The sequence below is a fragment of the Stegostoma tigrinum genome, chromosome 20, assembly GCF_030684315.1.
Source record: "Stegostoma tigrinum isolate sSteTig4 chromosome 20, sSteTig4.hap1, whole genome shotgun sequence".
Taxonomy (NCBI): domain Eukaryota; kingdom Metazoa; phylum Chordata; class Chondrichthyes; order Orectolobiformes; family Stegostomatidae; genus Stegostoma; species Stegostoma tigrinum.
Window position 1 is genome coordinate 883,144 of NC_081373.1, and position 17,787 is coordinate 900,930.

The window sequence follows — 17,787 nt, forward strand, 5'->3', positions numbered from 1 at the left end:
TCAGACCCTCTGTTTCTCACCCACTGTTTTAGACCCTCTGTTTCAGACCCTCTGTTTCAGCCCCTCTGTAACTCGCCCTCTGTTTCAGACCCTCTGTTTCTCGCCCTCTGTTTCAGCCCCTCTGCTTCAGCCCCTCTGTTTCTGGCCCTCTGTTTCTCGACCTCTGTTTCAGCGCCTCTGTTTCTCGCCCTCTGTTACAGCCCCTCTGTTTTAGCCCCTCTGTTTCTCGCCCTCTGTTTCAGCCGGTCCGTTTCTCGCCCTCTGTTTCTCGCTCTCTGTTTCAGCCCCTCTGTTTCTCGCACTCTTTTTCTGCCCTTCTGTTTCAGACCCTCTGTTTCTCGCCCTCTGTTTCAGACCCTCTGTTTCTCACCCTCTGTTTCAGACCCTCTGTTTCAGATCCTCTGTTTCAGCCCCTCTGTATCTCGCCCTCTGTTTCAGCCCTTCTGTTTCAGCCCCTCTGTTTCTCGCCCTCTGTTTTTCGCCCTCTGTTTCAGTCCCACTGTTTCTCACCCTCTGTTTCAGCCCCTCTGTTTCAGCCCCTCTGTTTCTTTCACTCTGATTCAGCCCCTCTGTTTCAGCTCCTCTGTTTCAGCCCTTCTGTTTCAGCCCCTCTGTTTCAGCCCCTCTGTACCTCGCCTTCTGTTTCAGCCCCTCTGTTACTCGCCCTCTGATTCAGCCCCTCTGTTTCTCGCCCTCTGTTTCTCGCCCTCTGTTTCAACCCCTCTGTTTCTCGCCCTCTGTTTCTCGCCCTCTGTTTCTCGCCCTCTTTGTCAGCCCCTCTGTTTCTCGCACTCTGTTTCAGCCCCTGCCTTTCGCGCCCTCTGTTTCAGCCCCTCTGTTTCTCCCCCTATGTTTCAGCCACTCTGTTTCAGCCCCTCTGTTTCTCGCCCTCTGTTTCAGCCCCTCTGTATCAGCCCCTCTGTTTCTCTTCCTCTTTTTCAGCCCCTATGTTTCAGCCCCTCTGTTTCTCACCCTCTGTTTCTCGCCCACTCATTCAGCCCCTCTGTTTCTCGCCCTCTGTTTCAGCTCCTCTGTTTCAGCCCCTCTGTTTCTCGCCCTCTGTTTCAGCCCCTCTGTTTCAGCCTCTCTGTTTCTCGCCCTCTGTTTCTCGCATTCTGATTCAGTGCCTCTGTTTCTCGACCTCTGTTTCAGGTCCACTGTTTCTCACCCTCTGTTTCAGCCCCTCTGTTTCAGCCACTCTGTTTCTCGCCCACTGTTTCCGCCCCTCTGTTTCTCGGCCTCTGTTTCTCACCCTCTCTTTCTCACCCTCTGTTTCTGGCCCTCTGTTTCTTGCCCTCTGTTTCAGCCCCCTGTTTCAGCCCCTCTGTTTCAGCCCCTCTGTTTCTCGCCCTCTCTTTCAGCCCCTCTGTTTGAGCCCCTCTATTTCACGCCCTCTGTTTCAGCCCCTCTGTTTCTCGCCCTCTGTTTCAGCCCCTCTGATTCACCCCCTCTGTTTCTCACCCTCTGTTTCATCCCCTCTGTTTCAGCCCCTCTGTTTCTGGCCCTCTGTTTCTCACCCTCTGTTTCTCGACCTCTGTTCCAGTTCCGCTGTTTCTCGCCATCTGTTTCAGCCCCTCTGTTTCACCCCCTCTGTTTCTCGCCCTCTGTTTCAGCCCCTCTGCTTCAGCCCCTCTGTTTCTGGCACTCTGTTTCTCGCCCTCTGTTTCTCGCCCTCTGTTTCTCGCCCTCTTTGTCAGCCCCTCTGTTTCTCGCACTCTGTTTCAGCCCCTGCCTTTCGCGCCCTCTGTTTCAGCCCCTCTGTTTCTCCCCCTATGTTTCAGCCACTCTGTTTCAGCCCCTCTGTTTCTCGCCCTCTGTTTCAGCCCCTCTGTATCAGCCCCTCTGTTTCTCTTCCTCTTTTTCAGCCCCTATGTTTCAGCCCCTCTGTTTCTCACCCTCTGTTTCTCGCCCACTCATTCAGCCCCTCTGTTTCTCGCCCTCTGTTTCAGCTCCTCTGTTTCAGCCCCTCTGTTTCTCGCCCTCTGTTTCAGCCCCTCTGTTTCAGCCTCTCTGTTTCTCGCCCTCTGTTTCTCGCATTCTGATTCAGTGCCTCTGTTTCTCGACCTCTGTTTCAGGCCCTCTGTTTCTCACCCTCTGTTTCTCGACCTCTGTTTCAGTTCCGCTGTTTCTCGCCATCTGTTTCAGCCCCTCTGTTTCAGCCCCTCTGTTTCTCGCCCTCTGTTTCAGCCCCTCTGTTTCTCGCCCTCTGTTTCAGCCCCTCTGCTTCAGCCCCTCTGTTTCTGGCCCTCTGTTTCTCACCCTCTGTTTCAGCGCCTCTGTTTCTCGCCCTCTGTTACAGCCCCTCTGTTTTAGCCCCTCTGTTTCTCGCCCTCTGTTTCAGCCGGTCCGTTTCTCGCCCTCTGTTTCTCGCTCTCTGTTTCAGCCCCTCTGTTTCTCGCACTCTGTTTCAGACCCTCTGTTTCTCACCCTCTGTTTCAGACCCTCTGTTTCAGCCCCTCTGTTTCAGCCCCTCTGTATCTCGCCCTCTGTTTCAGCCCTTCTGTTTCAGCCCCTCTGTTTCTTATCCTCTGTTTCTCGCCCGCTGTTTCAGTCCCACTGTTTCACGCCCTCTGATTCAGCCCCGCTGTTTCTCGCCCTCTGTTTCTCGCCCTCTGTTTCAACCCCTCCGTTTCTCGCCCTCTGTTTCAGCCCCTCTGTTTCAGCCCCTCTGTTTCTCGCCCTCGGCTTCTCGCCCTCTGTTTCTCGCCCTCTGTTACAGCCCCTCTGTTTTAGCCCCTCTGTTTCTCGCCCTCTGTTTCAGCCGGTCCGTTTCTCGCCCTCTGTTTCTCGCTCTCTGTTTCAGCCCCTCTGTTTCTCGCACTCTTTTTCTGCCCTTCTATTTCAGACCCTCTGTTTCTCGCCCTCTGTTTCAGACCCTTTGTTTCTCACCCTCTGTTTCAGACACTCTGTTTCAGCCCCTCTGTTTCAGCCCCTCTGTATCTCGCCCTCTGTTTCAGCCACTCTGTTTCAGCCCCTCTGTTTCTCGCCCTCAGTTTCAGCCCCTCTGCTTCAGCCCCTCTGTTTCTGGCCCTCTGTTTCTCGCCCTCTGTTTCAGCGCCTCTGTTTCTCGCCCTCTGTTACAGCCCCTCTGTTTTAGCCCCTCTGTTTCTCGCCCTCTGTTTCAGCCCTTCTGTTTCAGCCCCTCTGTTTCAGCCCCTCTGTTACTCGCCCTCTGATTCAGCCCCTCTGTTTCTCGCCCTCTGTTTCTCGCCATCTGTTTCAACCCCTCTGTTTCTCGCCCTCTGTTTCAGCCCCTCTGTTTCAGCCCCTCTGTTTCTCGCCCTCTGTTTCTCGCCCTCTTTTTCAGCCCCTCTGTTTCTCGCACTCTGTTTCAGCCCCTGCCTTTCGCGCCCTCTGTTTCAGCCCCTCTGTTTCTCCCCCTATGTTTCAGCCACTCTGTTTCAGCCCCTCTGTTTCTCGCCCTCTGTTTCAGCCCCTCTGTATCAGCCCCTCTGTTTCTCTTCCTCTTTTTCAGCCCCTATGTTTCAGCCCCTCTGTTTCTCACCCTCTGTTTCTCGCCCACTCATTCAGCCCCTCTGTTTCTCGCCCTCTGTTTCAGCCCCTCTGTTTCAGCCCCTCTGTTTCTCGCCCTGTGTTTCAGCCCCTCTGTTTCAGCCTCTCTGTTTCTCGCCCTCTGTTTCTCGCATTCTGATTCAGTGCCTCTGTTTCTCGACCTCTGTTTCAGGTCCACTGTTTCTCGCCCTCTGTTTCAGCCCCTCTGTTTCACCCCCTCTGTTTCTCGCCCTCTGTTTCCGCCCCTCTGTTTCTCGGCCTCTGTTTCTCACCCTCTCTTTCTCACCCTCTGTTTCTGGCCCTCTGTTTCTTGCCCTCTGTTTCAGCCCCCTGTTTCAGCCCCTCTATTTCAGCCCCTCTGTTTCTCGCCCTCTCTTTCAGCCCCTCTGTTTGAGCCCCTCTATTTCACGCCCTCTGTTTCAGCCCCTCTGTTTCTCGCCCTCTGTTTCAGCCCCTCTGTTTCACCCCCTCTGTTTCTCGCCCTCTGTTTCAGCCCCTCTGTTTCAGCCCCTCTGTTTCTGGCCCTCTGTTTCTCACCCTCTGTTTCTCGACCTCTGTTTCAGTTCCGCTGTTTCTCGCCATCTGTTTCAGCCCCTCTGTTTCACCCCCTCTGTTTCTCGCCCTCTGTTTCAGCCCCTCTATTTCAGCCCCTCTATTTCTGGCCCTCTGTTTCTCACCCTCTGTTTCTCGACCTCTGTTTCAGTTCCGCTGTTTCTCGCCATCTGTTTCAGCCCCTCTGTTTGAGCCCCTCTGTTACCGCCTCTCTGTTTCTCGCCCTCTGTTTCTCGCCTTCTGATTCAGTGCCACTGTTTCTCGCCCTCTGTTTCAGCCCCTCTGTTTCAGCCTCTCTGTTTCTCGCACACTGTTTCTCGCCCTCTGTTTCAGCCCCTCTGTTTCAGCTCCTCTGTTTCTCGCCCTCTGTTTCATCCCCTCTGTTTCAGCCCCTCTGTTTCAGCACCTCTGTATCTCGCCCTCTGTTTCAGCCCCTCTGTTTCTCGCCCTCTGATTCAGCCCCTCTGTTTCAGCCCCTCTGTTTCTCGCCCTCTATTTCAGACCCTCTGTTTCTCACCCTCTGTTTTAGACCCTCTGTTTCAGACCCTCTGTTTCTGGCCCTCTGTTTCTCGACCTCTGTTTCAGCGCCTCTGTTTCTCGCCCTCTGTTACAGCCCCTCTGTTTTAGCCCCTCTGTTTCTCGCCCTCTGTTTCAGCCCCTCTGTTTCAGCCCCTCTGTTTCAGCCTCTCTGTTTCTCGCCCTCTGTTTCTCGCCTTCTGATTCAGTGCCACTGTTTCTCGCCCTCTGTTTCAGCCCCTCTGTTTCAGCCTCTCTGTTTCTCGCACACTGTTTCTCGCCCTCTGTTTCAGCCCCTCTGTTTCAGCTCCTCTGTTTCTCGCCCTCTGTTTCATTCCCTCTGTTTCAGCCCCTCTGTTTCAGCACCTCTGTATCTCGCCCTCTGTTTCAGCCCCTCTGTTTCTCGCCCTCTGATTCAGCCCCTCTGTTTCTCGCCCACTGCTTCAGCCCCTCTGTTTCAGCCCCTCTGTTTCTCGCCCTCTATTTCAGACCCTCTGTTTCTCACCCACTGTTTTAGACCCTCTGTTTCAGACCCTCTGTTTCAGCCCCTCTGTAACTCGCCCTCTGTTTCAGACCCTCTGTTTCTCGCCCTCTGTTTCAGCCCCTCTGCTTCAGCCCCTCTGTTTCTGGCCCTCTGTTTCTCGACCTCTGTTTCAGCGCCTCTGTTTCTCGCCCTCTGTTACAGCCCCTCTGTTTTAGCCCCTCTGTTTCTCGCCCTCTGTTTCAGCCGGTCCGTTTCTCGCCCTCTGTTTCTCGCTCTCTGTTTCAGCCCCTCTGTTTCTCGCACTCTTTTTCTGCCCTTCTGTTTCAGACCCTCTGTTTCTCGCCCTCTGTTTCAGACCCTCTGTTTCTCACCCTCTGTTTCAGACCCTCTGTTTCAGATCCTCTGTTTCAGCCCCTCTGTATCTCGCCCTCTGTTTCAGCCCTTCTGTTTCAGCCCCTCTGTTTCTCGCCCTCTGTTTTTCGCCCTCTGTTTCAGTCCCACTGTTTCTCACCCTCTGTTTCAGCCCCTCTGTTTCAGCCCCTCTGTTTCTTTCACTCTGATTCAGCCCCTCTGTTTCAGCTCCTCTGTTTCAGCCCTTCTGTTTCAGCCCCTCTGTTTCAGCCCCTCTGTACCTCGCCTTCTGTTTCAGCCCCTCTGTTACTCGCCCTCTGATTCAGCCCCTCTGTTTCTCGCCCTCTGTTTCTCGCCCTCTGTTTCAACCCCTCTGTTTCTCGCCCTCTGTTTCTCGCCCTCTGTTTCTCGCCCTCTTTGTCAGCCCCTCTGTTTCTCGCACTCTGTTTCAGCCCCTGCCTTTCGCGCCCTCTGTTTCAGCCCCTCTGTTTCTCCCCCTATGTTTCAGCCACTCTGTTTCAGCCCCTCTGTTTCTCGCCCTCTGTTTCAGCCCCTCTGTATCAGCCCCTCTGTTTCTCTTCCTCTTTTTCAGCCCCTATGTTTCAGCCCCTCTGTTTCTCACCCTCTGTTTCTCGCCCACTCATTCAGCCCCTCTGTTTCTCGCCCTCTGTTTCAGCTCCTCTGTTTCAGCCCCTCTGTTTCTCGCCCTCTGTTTCAGCCCCTCTGTTTCAGCCTCTCTGTTTCTCGCCCTCTGTTTCTCGCATTCTGATTCAGTGCCTCTGTTTCTCGACCTCTGTTTCAGGTCCACTGTTTCTCACCCTCTGTTTCAGCCCCTCTGTTTCAGCCCCTCTGTTTCTCGCCCACTGTTTCCGCCCCTCTGTTTCTCGGCCTCTGTTTCTCACCCTCTCTTTCTCACCCTCTGTTTCTGGCCCTCTGTTTCTTGCCCTCTGTTTCAGCCCCCTGTTTCAGCCCCTCTGTTTCAGCCCCTCTGTTTCTCGCCCTCTCTTTCAGCCCCTCTGTTTGAGCCCCTCTATTTCACGCCCTCTGTTTCAGCCCCTCTGTTTCTCGCCCTCTGTTTCAGCCCCTCTGATTCACCCCCTCTGTTTCTCACCCTCTGTTTCATCCCCTCTGTTTCAGCCCCTCTGTTTCTGGCCCTCTGTTTCTCACCCTCTGTTTCTCGACCTCTGTTCCAGTTCCGCTGTTTCTCGCCATCTGTTTCAGCCCCTCTGTTTCACCCCCTCTGTTTCTCGCCCTCTGTTTCAGCCCCTCTGCTTCAGCCCCTCTGTTTCTGGCCCTCTGTTTCTCGCCCTCTGTTTCTCGCCCTCTGTTTCTCGCCCTCTTTGTCAGCCCCTCTGTTTCTCGCACTCTGTTTCAGCCCCTGCCTTTCGCGCCCTCTGTTTCAGCCCCTCTGTTTCTCCCCCTATGTTTCAGCCACTCTGTTTCAGCCCCTCTGTTTCTCGCCCTCTGTTTCAGCCCCTCTGTATCAGCCCCTCTGTTTCTCTTCCTCTTTTTCAGCCCCTATGTTTCAGCCCCTCTGTTTCTCACCCTCTGTTTCTCGCCCACTCATTCAGCCCCTCTGTTTCTCGCCCTCTGTTTCAGCTCCTCTGTTTCAGCCCCTCTGTTTCTCGCCCTCTGTTTCAGCCCCTCTGTTTCAGCCTCTCTGTTTCTCGCCCTCTGTTTCTCGCATTCTGATTCAGTGCCTCTGTTTCTCGACCTCTGTTTCAGGTCCACTGTTTCTCGCCCTCTGTTTCAGCCCCTCTGTTTCAGCCCCTCTGTTTCTCGCCCACTGTTTCCGCCCCTCTGTTTCTCGGCCTCTGTTTCTCACCCTCTCTTTCTCACCCTCTGTTTCTGGCCCTCTGTTTCTTGCCCTCTGTTTCAGCCCCCTGTTTCAGCCCCTCTGTTTCAGCCCCTCTGTTTCTCGCCCTCTCTTTCAGCCCCTCTGTTTGAGCCCCTCTGTTTCTCGCCCTCTGTTTCAGCCCCTCTGTTTCAGCCCCTCTGTTTCAGCCTCTCTGTTTCTCGCCCTCTGTTTCTCGCCTTCTGATTCAGTGCCACTGTTTCTCGCCCTCTGTTTCAGCCCCTCTGTTTCAGCCTCTCTGTTTCTCGCACACTGTTTCTCGCCCTCTGTTTCAGCCCCTCTGTTTCAGCTCCTCTGTTTCTCGCCCTCTGTTTCATACCCTCTGTTTCAGCCCCTCTGTTTCAGCACCTCTGTATCTCGCCCTCTGTTTCAGCCCCTCTGTTTCTCGCCCTCTGATTCAGCCCCTCTGTTTCTCGCCCTCTGCTTCAGCCCCTCTGTTTCAGCCCCTCTGTTTCTCGCCCTCTATTTCAGACCCTCTGTTTCTCACCCTCTGTTTTAGACCCTCTGTTTCAGACCCTCTGTTTCAGCCCCTCTGTATCTCGCCCTCTGTTTCAGCTCCTCTGTTTCTCGCCCTGTGTTTCAGCCCCTATGCTTCAGCCCCTCTGTTTCTGGCCCTCTGTTTCTCGACCTCTGTTTCAGCGCCTCTGTTTCTCGCCCTCTGTTACAGCCCCTCTGTTTTAGCCCCTCTGTTTCTCGCCCTCTGATTCAACCGGTCCGTTTCTCGCCCTCTGTTTCTCGCTCTCTGTTTCAGCCCCTCTGTTTCTCGCACTCTTTTTCTGCCCTTCTGTTTCAGACCCTCTGTTTCTCGCCCTCTGTTTCAGACCCTCTGTTTCTCACCCTCTGTTTCAGACCCTCTGTTTCAGACCCTCTGTTTCAGCCCCTCTGTATCTCGCCCTCTGTTTCAGCCCTTCTGTTTCAGCCCCTCTGTTTCTCGCCCTCTGTTTTTCGCCCTCTGTTTCAGTCCCACTGTTTCTCGCCCTCTGTTTCAGCCCCTCTGTTTCAGCCCCTCTGTTTCTTTCACTCTGATTCAGCCCCTCTGTTTCAGCTCCTCTGTTTCAGCCCTTCTGTTTCAGCCCCTCTGTTTCAGCCCCTCTGTACCTCGCCTTCTGTTTCAGCCCCTCTGTTACTCGCCCTCTGATTCAGCCCCTCTGTTTCAGCTCCTCTGTTTCAGCCCTTCTGTTTCAGCCCCTCTGTTTCAGCACCTCTGTTCCTCGCCTTCTGTTTCAGCTCCTCTGTTTCAGCCCTTCTGTTTCAGCCCCTCTGTTTCAGCCCCTCTGTTTCTCGCCCTCTGTTTCTCGCCCTCTGTTTCTCGCCCTCTGTTTCAGCCCCTCTGTTTCTCGCACACTGTTTCAGCCCCTGCCTTTCGTGCCCTCTGTTTCAGCCCCTCTGTTTCTCCCCCTGTGTTTCAGCCACTCTGTTTCAGCCCCTCTGTTTCTCGCCCTCTGTTTCAGCCCCTCTGTATCAGCCCCTCTGTATCTCTTCCTCTTTTTCAGCCCCTATGTTACAGCCCCTCTGTTTCTCGCCCTCTGTTTCTCGCCCACTCATTCAGCCCTTCAGTTTCTCGCCCTCTGTTTCAGCCCCTCTGTTTCCGCCCCTCTGTTTCTCGCCCTTTGTTTCAGCCCCTCTGTTTCAGCCTCTCTGTTTCAGCCCCTCTGTTTCTCGCCCTCTGTTTCAGCCCCTCTGTTTCACCCCCTCTGTTTCTCGCCCTCTGTTTCAGCCCCTCTGTTTCAGCCCCTCTGTTTCTGGCCCTCTGTTTCAGACCCTCTGTTTCTCGACCTCTGTTTCAGTTCCGCTGTTTCTCGCCCTCTGTTTCTCACCCTCTGTTTCTCGACCTCTGTTTCAGTTCCGCTGTTTCTCGCCATCTGTTTCAGCCCCTCTGTTTCACCCCCTCTGTTTCTCGCCCTCTGTTTCAGCCCCTCTATTTCAGCCCCTCTATTTCTGGCCCTCTGTTTCTCACCCTCTGTTTCTCGACCTCTGTTTCAGTTCCGCTGTTTCTCGCCATCTGTTTCAGCCCCTCTGTTTCAGCCCCTCTGTTTCAGCCTCTCTGTTTCTCGCCCTCTGTTTCTCGCCTTCTGATTCAGTGCCACTGTTTCTCGCCCTCTGTTTCAGCCCCTCTGTTTCAGCTCCTCTGTTTCTCGCCCTCTGTTTCATCCCCTCTGTTTCAGCCCCTCTGTTTCAGCACCTTTGTATCTCGCCCTCTGTTTCAGCCCCTCTGTTTCTCGCCCTCTGATTCAGCCCCTCTGTTTCAGCCCCTCTGTTTCTCGCCCTCTATTTCAGACCCTCTGTTTCTCACCCTCTGTTTTAGACCCTCTGTTTCAGACCCTCTGTTTCAGCCCCTCTTTTTCTCGCCCTCTGTTTCAGCCCCTCTGTTTCTCGCCCTCTGTTTCAGCCCCTCTGCTTCAGCCCCTCTGTTTCTGGCCCTCTGTTTCTCGACCTCTGTTTCAGCGCCTCTGTTTCTCGCCCTCTGTTACAGCCCCTCTGTTTTAGCCCCTCTGTTTCTCGCCCTCTGTTTCAGCCCCTCTGTTTCAGCCCCTCTGTTTCAGCCTCTCTGTTTCTCGCCCTCTGTTTCTCGCCTTCTGATTCAGTGCCACTGTTTCTCGCCCTCTGTTTCAGCCCCTCTGTTTCAGCCTCTCTGTTTCTCGCACACTGTTTCTCGCCCTCTGTTTCAGCCCCTCTGTTTCAGCTCCTCTGTTTCTCGCCCTCTGTTTCATCCCCTCTGTTTCAGCCCCTCTGTTTCAGCACCTCTGTATCTCGCCCTCTGTTTCAGCCCCTCTGTTTCTCGCCCTCTGATTCAGCCACTCTGTTTCTCGCCCACTGCTTCAGCCCCTCTGTTTCAGCCCCTCTGTTTCTCGCCCTCTATTTCAGACCCTCTGTTTCTCACCCTCTGTTTTAGACCCTCTGTTTCAGACCCTCTGTTTCAGCCCCTCTGTATCTCCCCCTCTGTTTCAGCCCCTCTGTTTCTCGCCCTCTGTTTCAGCCCCTCTGCTTCAGCCCCTCTGTTTCTGGCCCTCTGTTTCTCGACCTCTGTTTCAGCGCCTCTGTTTCTCGCCCTCTGTTACAGCCCCTCTGTTTTAGCCCCTCTGTTTCTCGCCCTCTGTTTCAGCCGGTCCGTTTCTCGCCCTCTGTTTCTCGCTCTCTGTTTCAGCCCCTCTGTTTCTCGCACTCTTTTTCTGCCCTTCTGTTTCAGACCCTCTGTTTCTCGCCCTCTGTTTCAGACCCTCTGTTTCTCACCCTCTGTTTCAGACCCTCTGTTTCAGATCCTCTGTTTCAGCCCCTCTGTATCTCGCCCTCTGTTTCAGCCCTTCTGTTTCAGCCCCTCTGTTTCTCGCCCTCTGTTTTTCGCCCTCTGTTTCAGTCCCACTGTTTCTCGCCCTCTGTTTCAGCCCCTCTGTTTCAGCCCCTCTGTTTCTTTCACTCTGATTCAGCCCCTCTGTTTCAGCTCCTCTGTTTCAGCCCTTCTGTTTCAGCCCCTCTGTTTCAGCCCCTCTGTACCTCGCCTTCTGTTTCAGCCCCTCTGTTACTCGCCCTCTGATTCAGCCCCTCTGTTTCTCGCCCTCTGTTTCAACCCCTCTGTTTCTCGCCCGCTGTTTCTCGCCCTCTGTTTCTCGCCCTCTTTGTCAGCCCCTCTGTTTCTCGCACTCTGTTTCAGCCCCTGCCTTTCGCGCCCTCTGTTTCAGCCCCTCTGTTTCTCCCCCTATGTTTCAGCCACTCTGTTTCAGCCCCTCTGTTTCTCGCCCTCTGTTTCAGCCCCTCTGTATCAGCCCCTCTGTTTCTCTTCCTCTTTTTCAGCCCCTATGTTTCAGCCCCTCTGTTTCTCACCCTCTGTTTCTCGCCCACTCATTCAGCCCCTCTGTTTCTCGCCCTCTGTTTCAGCTCCTCTGTTTCAGCCCCTCTGTTTCTCGCCCTCTGTTTCAGCCCCTCTGTTTCAGCCTCTCTGTTTCTCGCCCTCTGTTTCTCGCATTCTGATTCAGTGCCTCTGTTTCTCGACCTCTGTTTCAGGTCCACTGTTTCTCGCCCTCTGTTTCAGCCCCTCTGTTTCAGCCCCTCTGTTTCTCGCCCACTGTTTCCGCCCCACTGTTTCTCGGCCTCTGTTTCTCACCCTCTCTTTCTCACCCTCTGTTTCTGGCCCTCTGTTTCTTGCCCTCTGTTTCAGCCCCCTGTTTCAGCCCCTCTGTTTCAGCCCCTCTGTTTCTCGCCCTCTCTTTCAGCCCCTCTGTTTGAGCCCCTCTATTTCACGCCCTCTGTTTCAGCCCCTCTGTTTCTCGCCCTCTGTTTCAGCCCCTCTGATTCACCCCCTCTGTTTCTCACCCTCTGTTTCATCCCCTCTGTTTCAGCCCCTCTGTTTCTGGCCCTCTGTTTCTCACCCTCTGTTTCTCGACCTCTGTTCCAGTTCCGCTGTTTCTCGCCATCTGTTTCAGCCCCTCTGTTTCAGCCCCTCTGTTTCTCGCCCTCTGTTTCAGCCCCTCTGCTTCAGCCCCTCTGTTTCTGGCCCTCTGTTTCTCGCCCTCTGTTTCTCGCCCTCTGTTTCTCGCCCTCTTTGTCAGCCCCTCTGTTTCTCGCACTCTGTTTCAGCCCCTGCCTTTCGCGCCCTCTGTTTCAGCCCCTCTGTTTCTCCCCCTATGTTTCAGCCACTCTGTTTCAGCCCCTCTGTTTCTCGCCCACTGTTTCAGCCCCTCTGTATCAGCCCCTCTGTTTCTCTTCCTCTTTTTCAGCCCCTATGTTTCAGCCCCTCTGTTTCTCACCCTCTGTTTCTCGCCCACTCATTCAGCCCCTCTGTTTCTCGCCCTCTGTTTCAGCTCCTCTGTTTCAGCCCCTCTGTTTCTCGCCCTCTGTTTCAGCCCCTCTGTTTCAGCCTCTCTGTTTCTCGCCCTCTGTTTCTCGCATTCTGATTCAGTGCCTCTGTTTCTCGACTTCTGTTTCAATTCCACTGTTTCTCGCCCTCTGTTTCAGCCCCTCTGTTTCAGCCCCTCTGTTTCTCGCCCACTGTTTCCGCCCCTCTGTTTCTCGGCCTCTGTTTCTCACCCTCTCTTTCTCACCCGCTGTTTCTGGCCCTCTGTTTCTTGCCCTCTGTTTCAGCCCCCTGTTTCAGCCCCTCTGTTTCAGCCCCTCTGTTTCTCGCCCTCTCTTTCAGCCCCTCTGTTTGAGCCCCTCTGTTTCTCGCTCTCTGTTTCAGCCCCTCTGTTTCAGCCCCTCTGTTTCAGCCTCTCTGTTTCTCGCCCTCTGTTTCTCGCCTTCTGATTCAGTGCCACTGTTTCTCGCCCTCTGTTTCAGCCCCTCTGTTTCAGCCTCTCTGTTTCTCGCACACTGTTTCTCGCCCTCTGTTTCAGCCCCTCTGTTTCAGCTCCTCTGTTTCTCGCCCTCTGTTTCATACCCTCTGTTTCAGCCCCTCTGTTTCAGCACCTCTGTATCTCGCCCTCTGTTTCAGCCCCTCTGTTTCTCGCCCTCTGATTCAGCCCCTCTGTTTCTCGCCCTCTGCTTCAGCCCCTCTGTTTCAGACCCTCTGTTTCTCGCCCTCTATTTCAGACCCTCTGTTTCTCACCCTCTGTTTTAGACCCTCTGTTTCAGACCCTCTGTTTCAGCCCCTCTGTATCTCGCCCTCTGTTTCAGCTCCTCTGTTTCTCGCCCTCTGTTTCAGCCCTTCTGTTTCAGCCCCTCTGTTTCTCGCCCTCTGTTTCTCGCCCTCTGTTTCAGTCCCACTGTTTCTCGCCCTCTGTTTCAGCCCCTCTGTTTCAGCCCCTCTGTTTCTTTCACTCTGATTCAGCCCCTCTGTTTCAGCTCCTCTGTTTCAGCCCTTCTGTTTCAGCCCCTCTGTTTCAGCCCCTCTGTACCTCGCCTTCTGTTTCAGCCCCTCTGTTTCAGCCCCTCTGTTTCTTTCACTCTGATTCAGCCCCTCTGTTTCAGCTCCTCTGTTTCAGCCCTTCTGTTTCAGCCCCTCTGTTTCAGCCCCTCTGTACCTCGCCTTCTGTTTCAGCCCCTCTGTTTCAGCCCCTCTGTTTCTCGCCCTCTGTTTCAGCCCCTCTGTTTCAGCCTCTCTGTTTCTCGCCCTCTGTTTCTCGCATTCTGATTCAGTGCCTCTGTTTCTCGCCCTCTGTTTCAGCCCCTCTGTTTCAGCCCCTCTGTTTCTCGCCCACTGTTTCCGCCCCTCTGTTTCTCGGCCTCTGTTTCTCACCCTCTCTTTCTCTCCCTCTGTTTCTGGCCCTCTGTTTCTTGCCCTCTGTTTCAGCCCCCTGTTTCAGCCCCTCTGTTTCAGCCCCTCTGTTTCTCGCCCTCTCTTTCAGCCCCTCTGTTTGAGCCCCTCTGTTTCTCGCCCTCTGTTTCAGCCCCTCTGTTTCAGCCCCTCTGTTTCAGCCTCTCTGTTTCTCGCCCTCTGTTTCTCGCCTTCTGATTCAGTGCCACTGTTTCTCGCCCTCTGTTTCAGCCCCTCTGTTTCAGCCTCTCTGTTTCTCGCACACTGTTTCTCGCCCTCTGTTTCAGCCCCTCTGTTTCAGCTCCTCTGTTTCTCGCCCTCTGTTTCATACCCTCTGTTTCAGCCCCTCTGTTTCAGCACCTCTGTATCTCGCCCTCTGTTTCAGCCCCTCTGTTTCTCGCCCTCTGATTCAGCCCCTCTGTTTCTCGCCCTCTGCTTCAGCCCCTCTGTTTCAGCCCCTCTGTTTCTCGCCCTCTATTTCAGACCCTCTGTTTCTCACCCTCTGTTTTAGACCCTCTGTTTCAGACCCTCTGTTTCAGCCCCTCTGTATCTCGCCCTCTGTTTCAGCTCCTCTGTTTCTCGCCCTGTGTTTCAGCCCCTATGCTTCAGCCCCTCTGTTTCTGGCCCTCTGTTTCTCGACCTCTGTTTCAGCGCCTCTGTTTCTCGCCCTCTGTTACAGCCCCTCTGTTTTAGCCCCTCTGTTTCTCGCCCTCTGATTCAACCGGTCCGTTTCTCGCCCTCTGTTTCTCGCTCTCTGTTTCAGCCCATCTGTTTCTCGCACTCTTTTTCTGCCCTTCTGTTTCAGACCCTCTGTTTCTCGCCCTCTGTTTCAGACCCTCTGTTTCTCACCCTCTGTTTCAGACCCTCTGTTTCAGACCCTCTGTTTCAGCCCCTCTGTATCTCGCCCTCTGTTTCAGCCCTTCTGTTTCAGCCCCTCTGTTTCTCGCCCTCTGTTTTTCGCCCTCTGTTTCAGTCCCACTGTTTCTCGCCCTCTGTTTCAGCCCCTCTGTTTCAGCCCCTCTGTTTCTTTCACTCTGATTCAGCCCCTCTGTTTCAGCTCCTCTGTTTCAGCCCTTCTGTTTCAGCCCCTCTGTTTCAGCCCCTCTGTACCTCGCCTTCTGTTTCAGCCCCTCTGTTACTCGCCCTCTGATTCAGCCCCTCTGTTTCAGCTCCTCTGTTTCAGCCCTTCTGTTTCAGCCCCTCTGTTTCAGCACCTCTGTTCCTCGCCTTCTGTTTCAGCTCCTCTGTTTCAGCCCTTCTGTTTCAGCCCCTCTGTTTCAGCCCCTCTGTTTCTCGCCCTCTGTTTCTCGCCCTCTGTTTCTCGCCCTCTGTTTCAGCCCCTCTGTTTCTCGCACACTGTTTCAGCCCCTGCCTTTCGTGCCCTCTGTTTCAGCCCCTCTGTTTCTCCCCCTGTGTTTCAGCCACTCTGTTTCAGCCCCTCTGTTTCTCGCCCTCTGTTTCAGCCCCTCTGTATCAGCCCCTCTGTATCTCTTCCTCTTTTTCAGCCCCTATGTTACAGCCCCTCTGTTTCTCGCCCTCTGTTTCTCGCCCACTCATTCAGCCCTTCAGTTTCTCGCCCTCTGTTTCAGCCCCTCTGTTTCCGCCCCTCTGTTTCTCGCCCTTTGTTTCAGCCCCTCTGTTTCAGCCTCTCTGTTTCAGCCCCTCTGTTTCTCGCCCTCTGTTTCAGCCCCTCTGTTTCACCCCCTCTGTTTCTCGCCCTCTGTTTCAGCCCCTCTGTTTCAGACCCTCTGTTTCTCGACCTCTGTTTCAGTTCCGCTGTTTCTCGCCCTCTGTTTCTCACCCTCTGTTTCTCGACCTCTGTTTCAGTTCCGCTGTTTCTCGCCATCTGTTTCAGCCCCTCTGTTTCACCCCCTCTGTTTCTCGCCCTCTGTTTCAGCCCCTCTATTTCAGCCCCTCTATTTCTGGCCCTCTGTTTCTCACCCTCTGTTTCTCGACCTCTGTTTCAGTTCCGCTGTTTCTCGCCATCTGTTTCAGCCCCTCTGTTTCAGCCCCTCTGTTTCAGCCTCTCTGTTTCTCGCCCTCTGTTTCTCGCCTTCTGATTCAGTGCCACTGTTTCTCGCCCTCTGTTTCAGCCCCTCTGTTTCAGCTCCTCTGTTTCTCGCCCTCTGTTTCATCCCCTCTGTTTCAGCCCCTCTGTTTCAGCACCTTTGTATCTCGCCCTCTGTTTCAGCCCCTCTGTTTCTCGCCCTCTGATTCAGCCCCTCTGTTTCAGCCCCGCTGTTTCTCGCCCTCTATTTCAGACCCTCTGTTTCTCACCCTCTGTTTTAGACCCTCTGTTTCAGACCCTCTGTTTCAGCCCCTCTTTTTCTCGCCCTCTGTTTCAGCCCCTCTGTTTCTCGCCCTCTGTTTCAGCCCCTCTGCTTCAGCCCCTCTGTTTCTGGCCCTCTGTTTCTCGACCTCTGTTTCAGCGCCTCTGTTTCTCGCCCTCTGTTACAGCCCCTCTGTTTTAGCCCCTCTGTTTCTCGCCCTCTGTTTCAGCCCCTCTGTTTCAGCCCCTCTGTTTCAGCCTCTCTGTTTCTCGCCCTCTGTTTCTCGCCTTCTGATTCAGTGCCACTGTTTCTCGCCCTCTGTTTCAGCCCCTCTGTTTCAGCCTCTCTGTTTCTCGCACACTGTTTCTCGCCCTCTGTTTCAGCCCCTCTGTTTCAGCTCCTCTGTTTCTCGCCCTCTGTTTCATACCCTCTGTTTCAGCCCCTCTGTTTCAGCACCTCTGTATCTCGCCCTCTGTTTCAGCCCCTCTGTTTCTCGCCCTCTGATTCAGCCCCTCTGTTTCTCGCCCTCTGCTTCAGCCCCTCTGTTTCAGACCCTCTGTTTCTCGCCCTCTATTTCAGACCCTCTGTTTCTCACCCTCTGTTTTAGACCCTCTGTTTCAGACCCTCTGTTTCAGCCCCTCTGTATCTCGCCCTCTGTTTCAGCTCCTCTGTTTCTCGCCCTCTGTTTCAGCCCTTCTGTTTCAGCCCCTCTGTTTCTCGCCCTCTGTTTCTCGCCCTCTGTTTCAGTCCCACTGTTTCTCGCCCTCTGTTTCAGCCCCTCTGTTTCAGCCCCTCTGTTTCTTTCACTCTGATTCAGCCCCTCTGTTTCAGCTCCTCTGTTTCAGCCCTTCTGTTTCAGCCCCTCTGTTTCAGCCCCTCTGTACCTCGCCTTCTGTTTCAGCCCCTCTGTTTCAGCCCCTCTGTTTCTTTCACTCTGATTCAGCCCCTCTGTTTCAGCTCCTCTGTTTCAGCCCTTCTGTTTCAGCCCCTCTGTTTCAGCCCCTCTGTACCTCGCCTTCTGTTTCAGCCCCTCTGTTTCAGCCCCTCTGTTTCTCGCCCTCTGTTTCAGCCCCTCTGTTTCAGCCTCTCTGTTTCTCGCCCTCTGTTTCTCGCATTCTGATTCAGTGCCTCTGTTTCTCGCCCTCTGTTTCAGCCCCTCTGTTTCAGCCCCTCTGTTTCTCGCCCACTGTTTCCGCCCCTCTGTTTCTCGGCCTCTGTTTCTCACCCTCTCTTTCTCACCCTCTGTTTCTGGCCCTCTGTTTCTTGCCCTCTGTTTCAGCCCCCTGTTTCAGCCCCTCTGTTTCAGCCCCTCTGTTTCTCGCCCTCTCTTTCAGCCCCTCTGTTTGAGCCCCTCTGTTTCTCGCCCTCTGTTTCAGCCCCTCTGTTTCAGCCCCTCTGTTTCAGCCTCTCTGTTTCTCGCCCTCTGTTTCTCGCCTTCTGATTCAGTGCCACTGTTTCTCGCCCTCTGTTTCAGCCCCTCTGTTTCAGCCTCTCTGTTTCTCGCACACTGTTTCTCGCCCTCTGTTTCAGCCCCTCTGTTTCAGCTCCTCTGTTTCTCGCCCTCTGTTTCATACCCTCTGTTTCAGCCCCTCTGTTTCAGCACCTCTGTATCTCGCCCTCTGTTTCAGCCCCTCTGTTTCTCGCCCTCTGATTCAGCCCCTCTGTTTCTCGCCCTCTGCTTCAGCCCCTCTGTTTCAGCCCCTCTGTTTCTCGCCCTCTATTTCAGACCCTCTGTTTCTCACCCTCTGTTTTAGACCCTCTGTTTCAGACCCTCTGTTTCAGCCCCTCTGTATCTCGCCCTCTGTTTCAGCTCCTCTGTTTCTCGCCCTGTGTTTCAGCCCCTATGCTTCAGCCCCTCTGTTTCTGGCCCTCTGTTTCTCGACCTCTGTTTCAGCGCCTCTGTTTCTCGCCCTCTGTTACAGCCCCTCTGTTTTAGCCCCTCTGTTTCTCGCCCTCTGATTCAACCGGTCCGTTTCTCGCCCTCTGTTTCTCGCTCTCTGTTTCAGCCCATCTGTTTCTCGCACTCTTTTTCTGCCCTTCTGTTTCAGACCCTCTGTTT